This window comes from Elephantulus edwardii, unplaced genomic scaffold (genome assembly GCF_000299155.1).
Source record: "Elephantulus edwardii isolate Elephantulus edwardi_28Jun2011 unplaced genomic scaffold, EleEdw1.0 scaffold00128, whole genome shotgun sequence".
Lineage (NCBI taxonomy): Eukaryota > Metazoa > Chordata > Mammalia > Macroscelidea > Macroscelididae > Elephantulus > Elephantulus edwardii.
In genome coordinates, this window is record NW_006399878.1 from 1,110,195 (window position 1) to 1,130,430 (window position 20,236).

The following is a 20,236-nucleotide window of genomic DNA, read 5'->3' on the forward strand; positions in this document are numbered from 1 at the left end:
ATACGCCTTTTAATTTCCTGGCTACTGGTGCCAAGAGTGTTGACTGTGGAGCCAAGCAAACTAAAGCTGTGAACAATCTCAATCTCTTCACCATCCATCCTGATGCTGTCAATTGGCCCAGTGGTGAGAATCCTTGTCTTCTTGACAGACACCATTATGTCTGATATACTACTATATATATGAGTGTGTGTGTGTGTGTGTGTGTGTGTGTGTGCGCGCGTGCATGTGTATGAGTGTTCTACTAAGTTAACTTCTTATTTTCTTCTTTCCCATTCATTTTTTTCCCTTTTCTCCTCTCCCTCTAAATCAACTCTTTCCAAAATCATGTAAGAGTCACTCTGATATGTTTCTGTCTCCCAAGTGAAAGGCAAACCATGTTCAATAGTTGGATATTTTGTAAGGTTAGACAGAAAACTTACTTAAAGGAAAGTTATGCAAAATTTCCTATAGTAGGAAAACAACACTGGAGAAACAGCTGCTAATTAGTAATACAGTGATGTATTGTGAGTGTGTCAAAAAAAAAGAAGAGAAGCAGCAAAGTCAGGACTATTTTTGTTGAGATAGCCAGCTTTCAGGAAGGGTCATGTAAACCAGTAATTTAATCTGAAAGATATAAATCATGACTGAAAAGCTCCCAGAATCAGTAATGGAGAGAAATTCCTACATTTTCTCAAGGTTTGCATGATAAAAGGCAGATTTTCATACATATGATATTGAAAAAAACAATTATCAATCAAAGATATGCCCTTTCATGCTTGTTTGAAGTGAAACTGGAGGTCAGCAAAGTCGGGGAGTAGAAAAGTGAGGACTGGTTTGTCTGCACAATTTTAAAGAAGGAATCACTAGATATTCTGCTTTACAAACTTTCAGCTGCATGTGATTTTGAAACATTAATGATTTAATGCCTGCCAGACAAGGAAAGAAAAAGGATGTCAAAAATCAAAGACACATACAACTGTATCATCAGCATAAAAATGAGACTGACATCATAATGATAAAAAATAAGTACAGGGCAAAAAAGAATGCAAATGAAAGCAATGGCCAAATGCAAAGCCTTACAGTTCTTTGACAGAACACCATAAACATTAGGTGAAAACAAGGAGATATGAAGTAACAGCCCACAGAGCAGTAATGTCCCAGAATGGTCCTTTATTGTGCAAATAATATATAATATTCATCCCAATTTACTCTCTAAATCAAGACCATCTGTGGGCAGATAAATTTAACCGTATTCCCAACCAATGATCATCTAGGCTATTTGAGTATTCAGTTTATCTCGGTCCCTATTCACTATTGTTATAACATCTTTCAAGACCAGTCAAGTCTCAAGAACCCATGAAGTCTCAACCTACATTTAGTGTTTCATCACTGAGAATCTGTTTTGCCTAAACAACTAAATTGTACATGGGAGGAGGGCGGGTGGTATCTTGGAGTATTGAGTCCCTATTAGTCTTTTGTTCTTTCTCTGTGTGTGTGATATTGTGCATACCATTAGAATCAAGGATGGAAAACTTCAACTCATGTATTTTGGGCATATTACCAGGCAGGGCTAGACTGTACCCTCTAGGGTATCATGCTTGGAAGAGGACAGGATCAACAACAAAAAGATATATGCTCAACAGATGGGCGTAAGTACAATAGAAATTGTGTGGATGGCACAGAATCAGTGTTTCTTTCTTTTGTATATAGGGTAACTATGAGTCTGTGCCAACTCACTGGCACCCAACAACCACAGCAATAACAGCAAAACCTAAACTATAAGATTGATACTAAAAGTTTACATTCTCAAGAACTCAAATCAAGTCTTAATACATGCCTGCAATCACCAGGAAATATATCAAAACATATTTTCATTTAAGATTAAATGAAGTAAGGAAGAAATAAAGGGGGGAGAGGAGAGAGGAGAAATGGAAGAAATAAGTGTCATTGCTATCTTCCACTCTACTAGTTAAAGCCCTTGCTGTCAACTCAGTTCTAATTCAGCAATCCTCTAGGACAGCCTGCGACTCTCTCATAGAATTTCCAAGGCTTTAATTTTTGCTAAACCAGAGTGCGACATCTTTTTCCCTATGAAATGGTGGTGGATTTCAACTGCTGATCTTTTTGGGTAGTAGTTAAGCACTTAATCCTTATACCACCGGGGCTTCTTATTCTAATATCTAAATGGAGAGAACAAAATATCCATATGTCAACAGTCAAATTAAGAGCACTACATTTGCCAGAGTGATGTTCATTAGTTGTAACAAAAAATGCAAAAATCTCAAAGTTTTAACATAATAAAAGTTCATTTAGTTCTCATGCAAAGTCAGAGTGAGTAAGAGCTCTTAAGTTGCTTTTATTTTATCACTTCTCCATCCGAACACGTGGCTTTTTATGTCACCATGGGAAGAAAAGAGATCTTTTTATTATCAATCCTAGAATTGGGATACAACAGTTCCATCCACATCTAATTGACCAAAAAGAAGATTGTAACATAGTCAAACCTAACCTAAGAGAGGCTAGAAAACACTATGTACACATTTCCAGGAAGAGGAAAAGCAGAAGAACATTTCATAAATCTCTGTCACACTTGTCACATGCAGCATGGGATTGATATGAGAAAATAAGAATGATTTCATGGAAAAATAATGTGAGACTTGAGCATGAGAAACTATCATACAGAGTGAAACTACATGTTCAAAAGCTTAAATAAGATGTTAGCAGAGGGTGCTTAATGAGAAAGGATGAGATTTGTCTAGCTGAAGCAGTTCTCAAGTATTGAAAAGAATGAAAGAAAACTAAATAATTACTACATTGGAGAAAATACTTAATGTGTAAGTGGCCTAGTCCATAGGGAATTGTGCTGTTAACCCAAGGCTGAAGGAAGCTCTGTGGTGGGGGGGAGAAAGGTGGCCAATCTTCTCCATGTGATTTGTTGTTATGTTGTTGTTGTTGTTGATTGCTGTCGAGTCGAGCACGACTCATAGCGACCCTATGAACAAAAGGCCTGAAGCCCCCCTACAAATATAGACATTTAGCCAAGTTCATAGAGTTTCTGGAGGCATGTTATTTAGGAAGTGGATGACACTCCTGCTTCAAACCATGTGATTTAGAGTCTCAGAAATCCAATGGAGGGTCAGTTATGAGTTGACTCTGACTTGATGACAATGAGTCAAAAGACGTTTCCTTTTAGAGTTTTTAAAAGTTTCTAGCTCAATGAAAAAAATACTGAAAAGTATGGAAAGCATGCATGATAAATTAAAGAGAAAGCAAGGCTGTCAGCAAGCAAGTCAAGCTGTCCGCTTGCACAAAGTTGCATACTAGTCACTGTTCTAGTACTCAACTATCCATGAGGTTTGGGACATATCCATTAAGTACTTTGTGTCTCAGAGGTTTTGTTGTATTGCTTTGGAATTTTGTTTGGGTTTTTGTTTTGTCTTAATTTAGAAAATATAATACTGGGTAGAGTGTAAGAAAACTAACTAAACGCATTTTTTTAAAAAATGAAGAGAATATACCAACACCAAAATATGTAGGATGTTGTAAGGACAGAAAACAATTCAAAATAAGACATCAAGATGGTATCACGGAAATGGGGGGGGGGGACAAACTAAACCAAAACAAATAGGACATAAAAGATAAATTAATAGAATTTAGAAACTCAAAGACATAGTAGATAAGTGCATTAACATGTGTTTGTTGTTGTTGTTTACCATTGAGTTACAATCAATTCATAGCTGTCCTTCCAGCAGATTTCAGAGGTCAGTAATCACAGGGAAAAGATTATCCATCTTTCTCCTAAAAAGAAACTGTGTGGCTTTGGGTTGGCAATGCAACTCCTTACCATTAAGCCACCAGAGCTGCCATTTAATGCGTGTAGTAGTTATTTAAAATAAAGTATTTGAGGGAGCTCTGGTGGCCTAGTGGCAAGAAGCTGCACTGCAATCCCAGAGGTACGTGGTTCGAATCCACCAGATGCTCTGCTGGAGAACGAGGAGAAATCTCCTCCTGTACCTGTCAGATCTGATTTGAGTGTACACACACAAAAGAATAAAGTAAAATTTAGGATAAGGACAAATTCTGTTTTCTTGGATGTGTAAGAACATTTTAAAATTAAGGCATTTCATAAATGCAGAAAACATTGAGGGTTGAATTTCATTCTATAGATTAGATTTGTTGGAGATTCCATTTCTACTCTAAAGTTTGCATGAAATTCTCAAAATCTGGAGTATTTAGCATAATAAAGTATGTGATGCAGGCATAATCCTAACTCCATTTTGCTTCCATTTCTCCTTATATTTTAAAGTTATAATCCTTTTTCCAATTTAAGTTTGATGGACAGACAATGGGACTTTGCTTGTTGTTAAACTCATCGAGATTCTTTGAACAGTGGATCTGCACCCCATCTTATCCTGTGCCATCCTCACACTTCCTGACACTCTAGAGCCCATTGCAGCAGTCACTGTGTCAGACCACTTGATTGAGGGTCTTCCTATCCTTCGCTGACCCTCCATCCTTCAAATCACCATGTCCCTCTCCAAGGAATTGCGCCTCCTAGGACCATGTCCAAAGTATGTGAGGTGAAGCCTCATCATCTGTGCCTCCATAGAGCACTCCAGCCATACCCTCTCGAAGACATATTTGTTGGTTCTTTTGGCTGTCTATGGGATGTTCAGTGCTCTTCTCCAACACCACAGCTCAAAGGCATCACGTCTTCTGTCATCTCCTTTCATAGTCACAGATGCATAGCCAGTGATCAGAAAAGATCATGGTCTGAATCAGAATACACCTTAATCCTCAAGCTGACGTCATTACTCCTCAATAATTTGGAGAGGTCCCTAACTGCAGACTTTCCCAGTGCAATGTTTCTTCTTATTTCCTGACTGTGGCTTGCAAGGGTGTTAATTATGGATCCAAGTAAGATGAAGTTGTTGACAGTTTCCATCTCCTCTCTATTCATCATGATGTTGCCTATCTGTCCAGTGGTTAAGAATCCTTGTTTTCTTGACATTGAGAAGCAATCCATACTAAAGGCTGCATGCATTCCTTGATCTTCTGCAAAAAGTGTTTCAAGTCCTCCTCACTTTCAGCAAGCAAGGTTTTGTCATCTGCAGAACGCAAGTTACTCAGGAGTCTAGGAGTCTCCCTCTGGTTCTGATGCTACATTCCTCTTCATGGAGTCCAACTTCTTGAATTATTTGATAAGAAAAAAAAATATATATATATATGGAGAGAGAGAGAGTACAATACTGATGAACACCCTTCCTAAAGTTAAATAATGCAGTGTTTCCCTGTTTTGTTCTCACAACAGCCTCCTGGTCCAGGTATAGGTTTTGTATGAGCTCAGTTAAATGCTCTGGAACTCCCATTCTTCTCAATGTCAGCCACAACTTGTATTGATCCATATAGCCAAACATCTTTGCATAGTAAATAAAGCACAAACAAGCCCAGGGAGGGTCCAAGAAAGCAATATTTCTATACCTATAATGCATATACCTATGCCTAGGCAAGTCTGGTAAAGTCAAGGGTAGATCAATCAAACAGAATTTGCTGAGAAGTGATTTCTTTTGATTACACAAGTCATTTATCTCAGTTCTACAAAATTGGAGTACTTTGTAAATGTCTGGTTGCTTTATGTTACCCTATCATAGATTTCCAGGGTTGCTATGGCCCAGTTGCCAGAGAGAGCATGGTGCTGTTTGTGTGGGTGTTGTGGCAGTTTTCAGACGTAGAGGAATACTCTGCCTCCAGGAGCCAGGCAAGCAGGCTTGGCCTAGGGTTAAGGCAGCATAGGGCTTCAAGCCCAGTCTTTCATTGCTTTTGTTCATTCATTCCTCTAGGTCATATAGCCCTGGTGTACAAGTTGCCGTACCAGAAACCCTATGAACCTGGAGAGAGGATGAAAGGCACCCAAGCGTCAAGGACTCTCCTTCATAGGATTGCTATGAGTCGACTGTGACTCGACAGCACTTAACAACAACAACAACCATAGATTTAATTGTGTCTCAAAAAATACATGTACAAAATAAATTCACATGGAAGTTATGTAATGATCCACCAGGGCTTGTTAAACCTAAGAGTTGTAGTAGCATTATGGGTTGAGTGCGGCGTATTCTAATCCCATAACAGACTTAATCAGAAGTAAGAGGAGTTTCCCTAGGGAAACCTAATAACTTTTCTTTCACTAAAGGTATAAAGAAAAAAAAATCAATACAAAGAGAGAAAATCAAGCCAAAGATGATAGGTCCATAGTCCAGTGGAATGTAATCGCCAGGAGTGGAGTATGTCTTTTTGGACCCAAGCCACTGCATGGATGTCTCCAGGTAACACTAAGTCATCAGATGCTGAGGAAAACAAAGGCTTCTTCCACAGGCAGTGGAAAAGGTCTTCCCTTAGAGCCACCCTGAACTTGGACTTAGAGCTTCCAAATGTGAAGAGAATAAATTCCATTTGTTAACACCTCTTACTTATGGTCTGTATATAATGGCAATATTAGATAACTAAGACAGTCTCAAATTTACATACCTCTTTCTCCCTCAAAAGACTTCTGTTACTCTAAGTAGACTCTGTGATTTTGTTCTATGACAATGGATTGAAAGATGCCCTCCAAAAAATACAAATTGTATCTTACTTTACCTTCAGATATAGCCCTATTTGACAAGCAGAAGTTGTATTTCTTACGCTAATGAGAACACAACCAGTGTAGGGTCAATCCTAAAGTTAATAATTTCAGCTATATAAAGAGCAGAACATATAACAGAGAGACATGGGAGAAAGGCAGATACCAATGAAAACTAAGAAATTCCTAGGAAATCCCAGAGTTACTGACATAATTCTCTCTCTAAAGCTACACCTTAGATTCAGACTTCTAGCTTCCTAAACAAGAATAAAATAGACTTCTAGTCACTTACTTGCAGTATTTGTTACTACGGCAGTAGGTAACAGAAAAGGGGGTAAAATAGAAATTAAAAAAATAGCAAAAGTTTTAAATTTTGTCAATTGACAGAATGATGGCCACACTAAAACTATTAGGTATGTGGGTAGAGAATCATACTACAGAGAGTATATAATATGTATCTTAATATTGGTCAAATAAATATGAACTGTCCTAAATATGAAGTTTCTTAAAAGCAGAGTAGTGGTTCTGTGGAGAATAAAGTACCCTAACCACAGTTTAGGAAATTACTAAGATAAAATAAAATTAGGATCACTGTATTTATAAAGAAATAAACTGATCCTAAAAATCCTTGCCACCAGGCCAACAGGCAACACCAAAGTAGAGAAAAGATTGAAGTTGTCAGCAATTTTATCTTACTTGGATCCACAATCAACACCCTTGTTAAGAAATCGAAAGATGAGTAACGCTAGGAAAATTTGCTGTCAGGGACTTCATCAAGGTCCAAAAGAGCAATTCCCTAAGATTAAAGACTTAGGTGCACCTGATCTAAACCATCATATTCTCAATTACTTGCTATGCATCTGAAAGTTTGATATTAAGGATGATAGAGGTAGAACCTATGCCTTAGAGTTGTGGTGTTGAAGAAGAGTATTGAATATTCCATAGATTACCAAGAAAACAAGCATATCTTTCTTGGAGAAAGTGAAATCAGGATGCTCCTTGGTGGCAAAGATGGTGAAATTTTGCCTTACATACTTTGAGCATATTGTTAAGAGAGACAGTCCTTAGAGAAGAACATCAAGGTTGGAAAGGTGGAGGGTGAGTGTAAGAAAAGAAGACAAACAATGAGATGGATTGGCATAGCGACTTTAACAATGGGCTCAAAGTATATTGGAAATGGTGAGGCTGGCATAGGATAAATCAAGGTTTAAATCCATTGTTTATAGGGTTGTAATGAGTTACAGTTGACTCCACAGCACCTAACAACAACATTATAAAATGAACTAAACAATATAATCCCTTTCAGAATTTTTAATACTTTAATCAAGACTTAAATTTCTTACAGATAGTATTATTATTATTATCTGGATTTATTTCTTATATCCTAAATACACACAAGGATTAAGAATATAAATGAGTACCAACATTGAGAGAAAGAGTTGTGTACAATTTAAAGAAATAGCTATCAGGTGATTCTACTTGAGAAGCAGAAAACCAAACCAGTGTTCAATCCTTTCCTCCAGCAAAATGCTTCTGTTTACATAATTAACTCAAATGTTCATTCCACACTTCAATCTTTGGTGTTTTCTAGAATCTCAGGAGAATTGTTCAGATTCTTTTTCCATCATCTTGCAATGCCACCCACTTTTCTTGGATGCTTTCCAATTTAGATAGTTCTAACTCTGTAGTTTCTCCATTTTTCTCTTGCTGTCTGCTTTACTCAAGTCTAGTATGCTCCAGGGTTTAGGGATCAGAGGAACAACTTCATTAAGAAGAGTGAGGTCTCCAGAGCATAGCTGTGTTCCAGGCAGGTGAAATAAACCTCAATCGCAGAGTTTTGATTTCTGGAAATTTCAGCCAACTGGTAGACCTGGGTGGTCTAGTCTACAGTATTGGTTTGGGAATTATGTTACATGAAAGAGAAGGGGGAATAAAGCAAGAGGGAAAGAAGTAAAATATATTTAAAAGAAAATTTCTCAGGATTTTGTAAACTCTTTTTAAAAGTCCTAATGCCACAGTACTTAAAACAAAACTTTGCCACAACTATTTGTGCCTTGGGCTTCTTTCTTAATTCTTCCTAAGAGAAAAGCTTAGTAAAAATCTGCAATGGAAAGAGTAAATGTCATAGTCACCTAGTTCTGCTTTAACAATTGTTACAAGATGATGGTTTTAACAAACAGAAATCTAAAACAAACAAATGAACAAAAAAACAACGAACAAACAGAAATCTATTCTTTCATAATTTTCTGTTACATGCCACTGACCCAGAACCAAACCATAGCAGACACTTCAATGGGTTTTCAGAGGCTGTAAATTACATGAGAGGAGACTACCCTTCTTTTCATTTTGGAGCAGGTGGTGGATTCAAACTGAGTCCCTTTGAGTTGGCAGCACAGCTCCTTACTAACTAGACCACTATGGTTTAGAAAGCTACAAGTTCTAATTTATAGCGCTGACTCAAGGGAAAAGCTTTTTTCCCTGCTGACTCTGAAGGGAAGTCTTTCCTGTCAATATCTATGAGATCCCCAAGTGTCTGGGAATCAGTCTTTTTCTGGATCTAGGAAGTTCCTAACACAGAGACCCTGCACACTTTCTGGATGTGTTCTATCCCCAGCTCTTCATTCTTCGTGGTAGTCAAGGATTTCCTTCTCTGCTCAATTATCTGTCCTCTTACATCTCTAGAAGAGAAAAGGTGGTGTGGCCCTCAATCCAGAGTAACTCTTCTTACAATTTATCAGGATTATGTTAGTTTGAATTTAATAGCAGCTCTATGTAATAAAGATGGGAAATCTCCTTCTGTATGATTAAGGGTCAATAATAAGTCAGGTCAACAGAAATGAATTTGAGTTTGTTTGAGTTTATGACTTGAGTAAAGATTTTTTTTTCATGCCACCCTAATTTCCTTACAACTGATGGGCTGATCATATCAGAATACATCATAATGGATGATTGCATTATTGTCTGGCTGCCAAAATACATAATTACATAATTGTTTAACCACTGAGAATCGTGGCCTAGCCAAGTTGATACTATAGACATGTGGAGACAAAAATCAATTCATGACATTAAAGTATAATACAAACTCACGTCTCACACTGTAGTTACATTATCTTCTAAGTAATTTACAAAAACATTCTTTTCACTGACCCCAAATATTATACATGTAGATGGTTAGTAGCAAACTGTTAAACAGTTTTGTGAATATAAAAATCAAGTATTAATCTTAAAAGAATAAAAAGACTTGAGCTAATATGTATAAAGCATTTAGTTTCTGGCAAAATTATTTTTCTCTATCTTACAAACATGATATGGAATTCAAGTCATAAAACTGAACACCTTGTCCTGGAAAATTATATATTTGAATGAAAAGTTCACTGAACTTCACTTTCATCCTACATCGTGTAAAGAATTTGGAAGATGCATATGTATCTGCATATACTCAAGGGAGAGCTGTCCTTGTCTAAATCATTAAATATGCTGAACAAATCCTATCCACAGGTAAGACTGGGACAAGAAGTCTTATTCAAGGTGTCCTGAAATAGACAAAAGTAGCATGTCTTAACTGAGCTATTTCATGTAAGATGAGGCTGAGCCAAAGCCAAAGAAATAAATCAATGACCTGTACCAATTCAAAGGGAGAAATATTGCTACAAATAGTAGATAAATTCATGTTTCAATGTCAGATAGCATAAATTGAAGCATAATAGGGACAAGTTGGGAGCAAAGTGACGAGTATGCCCAACAATTCTGATAACATTGGAATCTCCTTGGTTTGCCTCATGTTTCAAAGTATATAAAGACATAGGCTCAAATAAACTTATGGAGAAAGTATGCCTTTAACTCCATAGCCAGTCTTTTTTTCAAGAAACCTTCTAAATTCTTCTATAATTCAGCTTTATAAGCCCACTGTTTTAGGATGACTCACTCAGGTCAATAGCTCTTAGGTGTCCTTTTGTAACTACATTGAACAGAAAGTTCAATTTTAAAACAGGGTGCAAGAGAAATTTCCATTCAAATTTATCCTCAATAGACTCATTTGTGGGAGAGATATTCACCACAGTCCATGTCAACTGCAGGTTGATATATCTCTGTGGTCTAGTCTTCCTAGATAATTATCCATGCCGCAACAAGATAGATTGATACATTGACTTCAAACAATGGACTTAAGTATGTCAGAGATGATGAGGATGGCCCATGATAGGACAAAGTTTAGATCTATGTCCATAGGGTCACTAATGGTTGTATTCTACTCAATGACACATCACAGCAACAGCAACATCAAAATTTCATTCGGAATCAAGTTCAAAGCAAATCCTAGAATTTTTAGGAAATTGTGGTAAATTGAACATTTGTGTTTAGCATCTAACTCAATGACTAATTGTTACTAAATTTTGTGTGCTATTGTTAAGGGTTACTTTATATAGCTTCTTCTTGTTCTTGTTGTTTATCATGGAGTCAGAAGTGTCCCATAGCTGACCCTCCAGCAGCTTTTCAGAGGCAGTTAATTTTACGGGAGGAGATTACACTTCCTTCTTCCATGGAGCATCCAGTGGATTTGAATGCCATGTTTTTGAGATTGCAACAAAGCTTCTTGCCACTAGGCAAGAACTATGTAGTTTAAGGATTTCTATTTCCTAGTGGTAAGAAGCTTCACTGCCAACTCAAAAGCATGTTGTTTTGGATCTAACAGCTGCTTCATGGGAGAAAGATGGACAATCTCCACTTGTGTAATTTACTGCCTCTGAAAACCTGCTGGAGGGGCATGGAACAACAACATACACAGCTTTAGGGAGTTCTGGTGGCTTAGTGGTTAAGGAGTTGATTTGTCAACCTAAACAGAACTCTCAAAAGTGCTGAAGAGTAATGATATCCATTTAAAGACTAAGGTGCATCTAATCCAAGCCATGGTCTTTTCAATTACTTTCTATGCATCTGAAAGGTGGACAATAAATAAAGATAATAGAATTGATGCCTTTGAGTTGTGATGTTGGAGAAGAGTTTGAATGTAATATGTGTATATATGATATATAATATATGATATATCTATATCTATAGATATGTCTACAGAGATATCTACAGATAGATAGAGATAGAGATAGAGATAGAGATATACTTAGATAGAGATAGAGAGAGAGAGATAGATACAGATATAGTAGATACAGATATAGACAATATATGATTAGGTGCAAGCAGAGAGCTAGCTCCTTAAAGGCAAGGATGGTGAAACTTTGTCTCACATACTTTGGACGTATTGTTAGAGGGGTCAGTCCTTGAAAAAAGACATTACACTTGAAAAAGTGGAGGGTTTGCAAAAGATGGGGGAAATGAGATGGAATGACTAAAATATAGCAGAGATTATAAGGCTTGCTCAGGATACAGCAGAGTTCAGATTGTTCATAGGGTTGCTATGAATTGTAGTTGAGTCGATGGCCCCTAGCAACAATATGAGTAAGAACTGACTAGATAGTTATTGCAAGGTGTGATCACAATGATTATATGAACTCATTTGAAAATGTCAATTGGTATCCAATCTACTGGGCCCTTACTTTTTGGCAGGGTCTTCAGTACAGCTTGATTTTCTTCCTTCCTTTCCATTGGCTCTTGATGATATCTTAAAATGTTTCAGTGTTGGCAGTTCTTTTCAGTAAAGTGACTTGGTGCATTCCCTCAATCTTGATTGATGTTTTCTGGATTATTCAAGGGTTTTGCCAAAATATCTATACGTATTGCAACTTGAGGCTTGAATTTGTTTTTCATTTCCATTACTTTGAGAAGTGCTGAGTCAATTATTTCCTTTTTATTTTCCATTTCTAGGTTTCTGCACATTTTGTTACAATATGTGCTTTGTCTTCCCAACTTGCCCTTTCAAAACTTCTGTTTAATTCTTATTTCCTTAATTTTCCTTAAGTTTTGACTTCTTGACACTCAGGGTCTCATCTTACACCCATTTTGGACATTTCTTTCTCTATATTTTTAGTGACTTTTGCTGTCTTCAAGGATAATGTTCTTAATGTCATCTCACAATTCATCTGGTCTTTGATCATTGGTGTTCAATGTTTCAAAGCTATTCTTAAGTGATTTTTCTCTCACATCTCTTTTTTAAATTGTGATTTTAATGAAACTTTAAATAATGTTAGATCTATACTTGTTCATTGTTGCACATTTTCCTCCCTATGCGCCCCTACCCGGTTCACTTTAAAAAAAAATACATTCATGGTTATACAATTTCCTCCTTCCCCCTTCAGGTCTCCCCAAGCCAACTACTTTGCCATGCACCACCTCTTATTCTAGACTATTGTCATAAAAAATAACACCTAATCATATATTCGTTTAAACAGTTCTTTCCTTCATATGTTCCAATGCAGTGTTTATTATTTATCCCCTCTTTTCTTAGTTTCCCCCAACTCGCATATCAGTCATGTCTTATAAGTCATTTTTATGCAGTATTTGTCCTTTTGTGACTGAGATATTTCACTCAGCATAATGTCTTCCAGGGTCACAGATGTTGTATAATATTTTATTAATTCTTTGTTTTTCAGTGCTGCATAGTAGTTCATTATGTGAATATACTACAACTTCTCTATCCATTCATTTTTTGATGGGCACTTGATTTGCTTTACTATTGTAAATAATTCACAGGAACAAACACAGGTGTGTACATATATGTTTAGTGGCAACTCTAGTTTCGTCAGTGTGTATTACTAGTGGTGTTGCTGGATCAAAAGGTATTTCTATTTCCAGCTTTTTGAGAAAGCACTAAACTGTGTTCCATAGTGGTTGCACCATTTTACACTGCCAACAGCAATGAATAACCTTATGAGCATTTGTTGTTTATTGTTCTGTTAAACTTTGCTAATGTTACAGCATCTCTCTGAAAGCTAGAGATTTTGAACATTTCTTTATATGTTTTGCCATCTAAATGTCTTTTTTGGTGAAATGTTTGTTCATATCCTGTGCCCATTTTCTGATTGGGTTATTTACCTTTTTGTTATTGAGGTGCTGGAGTATTCTATAAATGTCAGATGTGAGTCCTTTATCAGACATGTTGTTATCAAGTACTTATTCCCAGTCTGTAGCTTTCCTTTTTACCCTTTTGTAGAAGTTTTTTGATGTGCATAGGGATTCGATTCTTAAAAGGTCTCAATCATCTATTTTGTTCTCTCCTGGTTGTAAGTTTTTCATTATGCTTGAAAGACTTCTCATACTGTGGATTAGGACTTCTAGAGTTCTTCCCAGATTTTCTCTAAAGGAATTCATGGTCTTTGATTTGACTGCTAGGTCCTTGTTCCACCTGAGTTGGTTTGGTTATGATGTGACAAGTGGGTCTTGCTTGAATTTTCTATGGGTGGTTTTTCAGTTTTGTCAACACCATTTGTTTAAAAGGTTGTCATTTCCCCACTTAACTGATTTAATCTCTTGTCAAAAATCAGTTGAGCATAGGTAGATGAGCTGATTTCTGGGTTCTCAATTCTATTCCATTGATCTATGTGTCTGTCTCTATACCAGTACCACACTGTCTTGACCACCATAGTCGTGTAGTAGGATTTGAAATAAGGGAGTGAGATGTTTCCTACCTCATTCTTCTTTTTCATTAGTAGTGCTTTACTTATTCAGGGTCTCTTTAAATTTCAGATGCAATTAGAAAGTGCCTTTTACATCTTCTTGAGGACTGGAATTAGTATTTGTATTGGGATTGCATTAATTTGTAGATTGTCTTTTGTATAATTGTCATTTTTACAATATTTGTTGCCCATGAGCATAATATATTCTTCATTTCCCCAGGTCTCTTTTTGTTTCTTGTAGTAATGTTTTGTCATTTTCTTTGAATAGGTCTTTTGTGTTTCTAGTTAAATTTACTCCCACATAATTAATGTTGTAGTTAACTATTGTGGTGGATATTGTTTTTCTTAGTTCCATTTCTGTATTCTCTTTGTTTCTGCAGAAAAATCCAATTGATTTTTGTATATCGATCTTGTATCCTGCAACTTTGCTTAAATTGGTTGACTATGCCCAGTAGTTTTTTTTCTTTGAGTCTTTAGGGTTTTCTAAGTATACTATTATACCATCTACATATAGGCATAATTTTACTTCCTCTTTGTCAATTTGGACACCTCTTATTTCCTTCTTTTGTCTTATTGCTACTACTAAGACTTCCAATACAGTATTAAATGTTGTTGTTTTGTTAAGTGCCGCCGAGTCGCTTGCAACTCATAGCAACCCTATGTACAACAGCCCTAAACTCTGTTCTGTCCTGTGCCAATGTCATTGTCTCCGACACACTCATCCCAATTACCACAGTCACCGAATCAATCCATCTTCTAGAGGGCCTTCCCCTCCTGCGCCTCCCAAGCATGATGTCCCTCTCCAAGGACCGGTCTCTCCTTACAACATGACCAAAGTATGTCAGACGAAGCCTCAGAATCCTTGCCTCCAAGGAGCAGCCTGGTTTAACCCTCTCCAGGATGAATGTTTGTTTTCCTAGCAGTCCATGGCACCCTCAATACTCTTCTCCAGCACGACAGCTCAAAGGCATCAATTCTCCTTCTATCCTCCCTAGCCATTGTCCAATTCTCTGATGCATAATAAGTGATAGCAAAGACCATGGCCTGTATCAGATGCACCTTAGTCTCCAGAGAGACACCGTTGCTCCTCAGTACTTTAGAGAGGTCCATAACAGCATACTTTCCCATCACAATACACCTTTTAACATCCTTACCCAGCTCAGGTTCTCAAAGAGATTGTCTTTAATCTCTCTCCATTGAGAACGATATTGGCTTTTGGTTTTGAGTACATACTTTTTAATATGTTGAGGAAATTCCCCTTTCTTTCTATTTTGTTGTGTGTTTTAACCAGGAAAGGGTGTTGGATTTTTTCAAAGGACTTTTTTTGCATCAATTGATAGGATCATGTGGTTATTATTTTTGCTTTGTTAATATTATAAATTACATTGATTGTTTTCTTATGGTGAACCATCCTTGGATGCCTGTTATGACTCTCCTTTGGTCATAGTGTATTACTTTTTGATGTACTGTTGGATTCTATTGGCCAGGATGTTATTGAGGATTTTTGCATCTATGTTCATGAGAGATTTTGGCCGATAGTTTTCTATATTGGTGGTGTCTTTTCCTGACTTTTGTATCAAGGATATGTTTACTTCATAGAATGAGTCTCAGAGAATTTCAGCTTTTTATATTTTCTGAAATACTTTATGTAGATTTGACAACAGTTCTTCTGTGAATGTTTGGTAAAATTCACTGGTAAAACCATCTGATCCTGAGCTTTTTGTTGTTGTTATTGTTGTTGAAAGTTGTTTTATTACCACTTTAATTTCTTCTTCTGTAATGGGTTTATTCAGGTGTTTTCAGGTGTTCTGTTTCAGTCTGTGTCAGTTTAGGTAGGTTGCAAGTTTCTATGTATTTGTCCATTTCCCCTAGATTTTCATATTTGTTTGAGTATAGAGTTTCATAATATTCCATTGTTACCCTTTTTATTTTAGTTGGTTCTGTTGCGACATTGTCCCTTTCATATCTTATTTTGATTATTTGTGCCTTTCTTTTCCTTTGCAAGAAAACCTTGACTCTGAATAATTACAGTGAATGTGAATGGTTTAAATACAACAATGAAGAGAAAAAAAAATAGCAGACTGGGTAAAAACCCCAAACTCATCAATTTACTGTCTACAAGGGACACAAGTGAAAAGTGAAGTGGTTTGTTGATTTTGTTGAACTTTTTAAAGAACCAACTCCTGGTCTTGTTTATGGTTTCAATTGTTCTTCTGATTTCTATTTACTTTATTTCTGCTCTAATATTATAATTCTTTTAGAGGGTGTCCGGTTTCTTGCTTTTCTTTTAAACTTTTTTTAAAGAATCAATTATCATTTTTCTTCCTTTTTCATGTGTTTGCCTATTGTTATACTGATTTGATTGTTTCCCAGAAGTTTTGGTAAGTTGTACATTCATTGTCATCTGTCAAGAAACTTTCATTTCATTTTTTAATTCTTCTATTCCCCACTCACATTCAAGCAGGGAGTGCAATTTCCAAATATATGGCTTTTTTCTCCTTTATTCTCTTGTTACTAATTTTTAATTTTATAGCATTGTGGTCTGAGAAGATGCTTTGTGTTATTTCCATGTTTTTTGATTTATCGTTTCTTGCTTTGTGACCTAAAATGTGATCTATTCTGGAGAATGTTCCGTGAACACTGGAGAAGAAGTTACATTTCACTTTCTTCGGTTGGATTAGCCTGTATATATCTATGAGCTAGAGTTGGTTTATTGTGTGATTTAATTCTTCAGCATTTTTATTGAGTTTCTTTCTGGTAATTCTATCTTCTCTTGAGAGTGGTAGATAAGTCTCCTCCTACTATTGTGATGTTGTCTATTTCTGCTCTGTCCTGCAAACATGTGTTTTGTATATTTTGAAGCTCTGTTGTTTGGTACATGATATTTATTATGGTTATGTTCTCTTGTTCTATTGGCCCTTTAAGCATTACGTAGTGACCTTCCTTGTCTTTTATGATGGGTTTTACACTGATATCTATTTTATCAGAGATTAATATCCCTACTTTTGCTTTTGGGGTTGCCATTTTCTTGGTATGTTTTTTCCATTATGTTATTTTTAGTCTTTATCTTCACTTTTCAGTTGTGTCCCTTGTAGATGGTATATTGATGGATTTGGGGTTTTTACCCAGTCTGTTATTTTTTTTTCTCTTCATTGTTATATTTAAACCATTCACATCCACTGTAATTATTGAGAGGCAAGGTTTTCTTGCTATCATTTTCTTTTAATTCTTTTTGGTGTTGTTGCTGGTTATTTTGGTCCATCCTGCTTTCTGTGGCATCTCTGTAAAAAAGACTCCCTTCAGTACTTCCTACAATGCTGGACTTGTTTTTACAAACTCCCTTAGGTTCTGCTTATCTGAGAATATCTTGATCTCTCTGTCATATTTGAAGCTGAGTACAGTGTTCTTAGTTGTTTTCTTTGAGTGTTCAATATATGTCATTCCACTGTCTTCTTGCTTGTATGTTTCCAGCTGATAAATTGGCTCTTAATCTTATTTGCTCTTCCTTATAGGCTACTCTTTGTTTCTCCCTAGCTGCTTTCAACAGCTAATTCTCCCCTTATGTTTGATTCTAACATATTTTACTAAGATATGCCAGGGATGCATCCTATCTCCATACCTTTTCAACCTATGTGCAGAACAGATTATCCGGGAGGCTGGGCTCTATGAGGAGAAATGTGCGGTCAAGATTGGTGGGCGATTTATCAACAGTCTGCGTTATGCAGATGACACAACCCTGCTTGCTGAAACTGAGGAGGACCTGAAGCGCCTGCTGCAGAGTGTCAAGGACTGCAGCCTACAATATGGATTGAGGCTCAATGTCAAGAAGACAAAGATTCACACCACTGGACCAATTGGCAGCATCAGGATGGATGGTGAAGAGATTAAGATTGTACACAGCTTTAGATTGCTTGGCTCCATAGTCAACAGTCTTGGCACCAGCAGCCAGGAAATTAAAAGGCACATTGCCATGGGAAAGTCTGCTGTTAGGGACCTCTCCAAAGTACTGAAGAGCAATGGTGTCTCTCTGGAGACTAAGGTGCATCTGATACAGGCTATGGTCTTCACAATCACTTGTTATGCATCAGAGAGTTGGACAATGAGCAGGGAGGATAGAAGGAGAATTGATGCCTTTGAGCTGTGGTGCTGGAGAAGAGTATTGAGAATACCATGGACTGCTAGGAAAACAAACAGATTTGTCCTGCAAAGGGTTAAACTGGGTGGCTCCTTGGAGGCAAAGATTCTGAGGCTCCGTCTAACATATTTTGGACATGTTGTGAGGAGGGACCGGTCCCTGGAGAGGGATATCATGCTTGGAAGGGTGGAGGGACAGCGCAGGAGAGGAAGGCCCTCTATGAGGTGGATTGATTCAGTGACTGGGATAATTGGGATGGGAGTGTCAGAGACAGTGCGATTGGCACAGGACAGAGCGGAGTTTAGGGCTGTTGTACATAGGGTCGCTATGAGCCGCAAGCGACTCGACAGCACAAAGCAACAACAACATGCCTTGGTATTTTTATTGTGGAGCCTATTTTATAAGGAGTTCACTCAGATTCTTGTATATATATTCTCTCATTCTTTACTATGTCTGGAACGTTTTCTTCTGCTAACTTTTTTTCTACTAACACCCACAACTTTCTTTGTGCCTCTTCTTACTTCTTTCTGTTCTGAAATTCCAGTTATGCACATGTTACTTTTCTTGATGGTGTCCTCTAGTATTCTTAACACTTTCTTCTTTTTCCTTCCTTTTTGATTCTGATTTGTGTTATAGCAGAACAGTGCTGCGAATTCTATCTGATATTTCTCTTGTTCTATCTCTATCTCTTCAACTCTGCTTTTATGTTGCTCCAACATGTTTACAGCATCTAAAACATTGGTCTTTATATTCTGGAATGCACTTTTTTGTTTTTCCAGAGTCTCTAATGCCTCTTTGTTTTATCTGCATTGTCTTGGATTTGTTTTAAGTCCCTCTTGGCTTTTACTTGCAGAATCCTGTAATTCTTCAAGTTTGTCTTTCACCCACTAAAAAAATTCAAATTCTATGTCAGAAAGTTCCTTCAGACATTCTGGCTTCAGGAAATCCATTGATTCTGTGTTTTGATCACTTTTTTTGGGTAACATTTTGTTTTGGTGTTGTGTAGCATGTAAGATATATCACTGCTATGGTAGAGCTTTTCCTGCCTGTGGCCTTTACAAGCCTTGGTGTGATAACCTTGGCTCAGGAGTTCACCGCTCCAGAGGAGGGAAGGGCATCTCACCCTGCCTGAATTTCTCTCTGATCTTTTTACTCAAAGAAAGATTTGTTTCAGTTGAGGAGAGAGATGGCTTGTGAATTAGCTACCTTTTTACTCGGCTACTACAGCAGATAAGCAGGGTCCAAAGGTACCTCAGCTCAAGTACTGGCTCTGAGAGCGGCCAGTGGTAGCAAGGTGGTGTTTGAGAAGGAAATGGCTCACCTGTGATATTGGTGCTCCTAGCTCAGGAAAGCAGGTGACTCTTGTGTGACAGGGTGGTCTACTACTCTCTTAATATGATTTTAAATTCCAGTAGGATAAACTCAAGTTCATATTTTGGTTCTTGTGGACTTATTTCAATTTTCTTCAGCTTCAATTTGAACTTGCACTTGAGTAATTGGCCTATTCCTCTGTCAGCACCTAGCCTTGGTTTTTACTGATGATACTGAACTTCTCCAATGACTTCTCCCAGAGATGTAACCAAACTGATTCCTATGCAGTCCATCTGGTGATGTCGATGACTAAAGTGGCCATTTGTGGGTGTTTTGGGTTTTTTTAAAAATGTTTTCTTTGTGACATCATTGAATGTACAAAATTTCCAGCCTAATTTCTGTAACCAAGGCCACATTTTCCAACTACACTTTCTTCTTCATTGTTTCCAACTTTTTGTATTCCAATCACCAATTATTATTAACATACCTTGATTGTATGGTTTGGTCATTTTATGACTGCAAAATTAATTAATTAGTAGCATGTAAATCAAGAACAATATAATGAATTGGATTCATGTTGTACCTCTAAAAACAAACCGAAAAAAAGATCAAATATCCAAATATCATTAC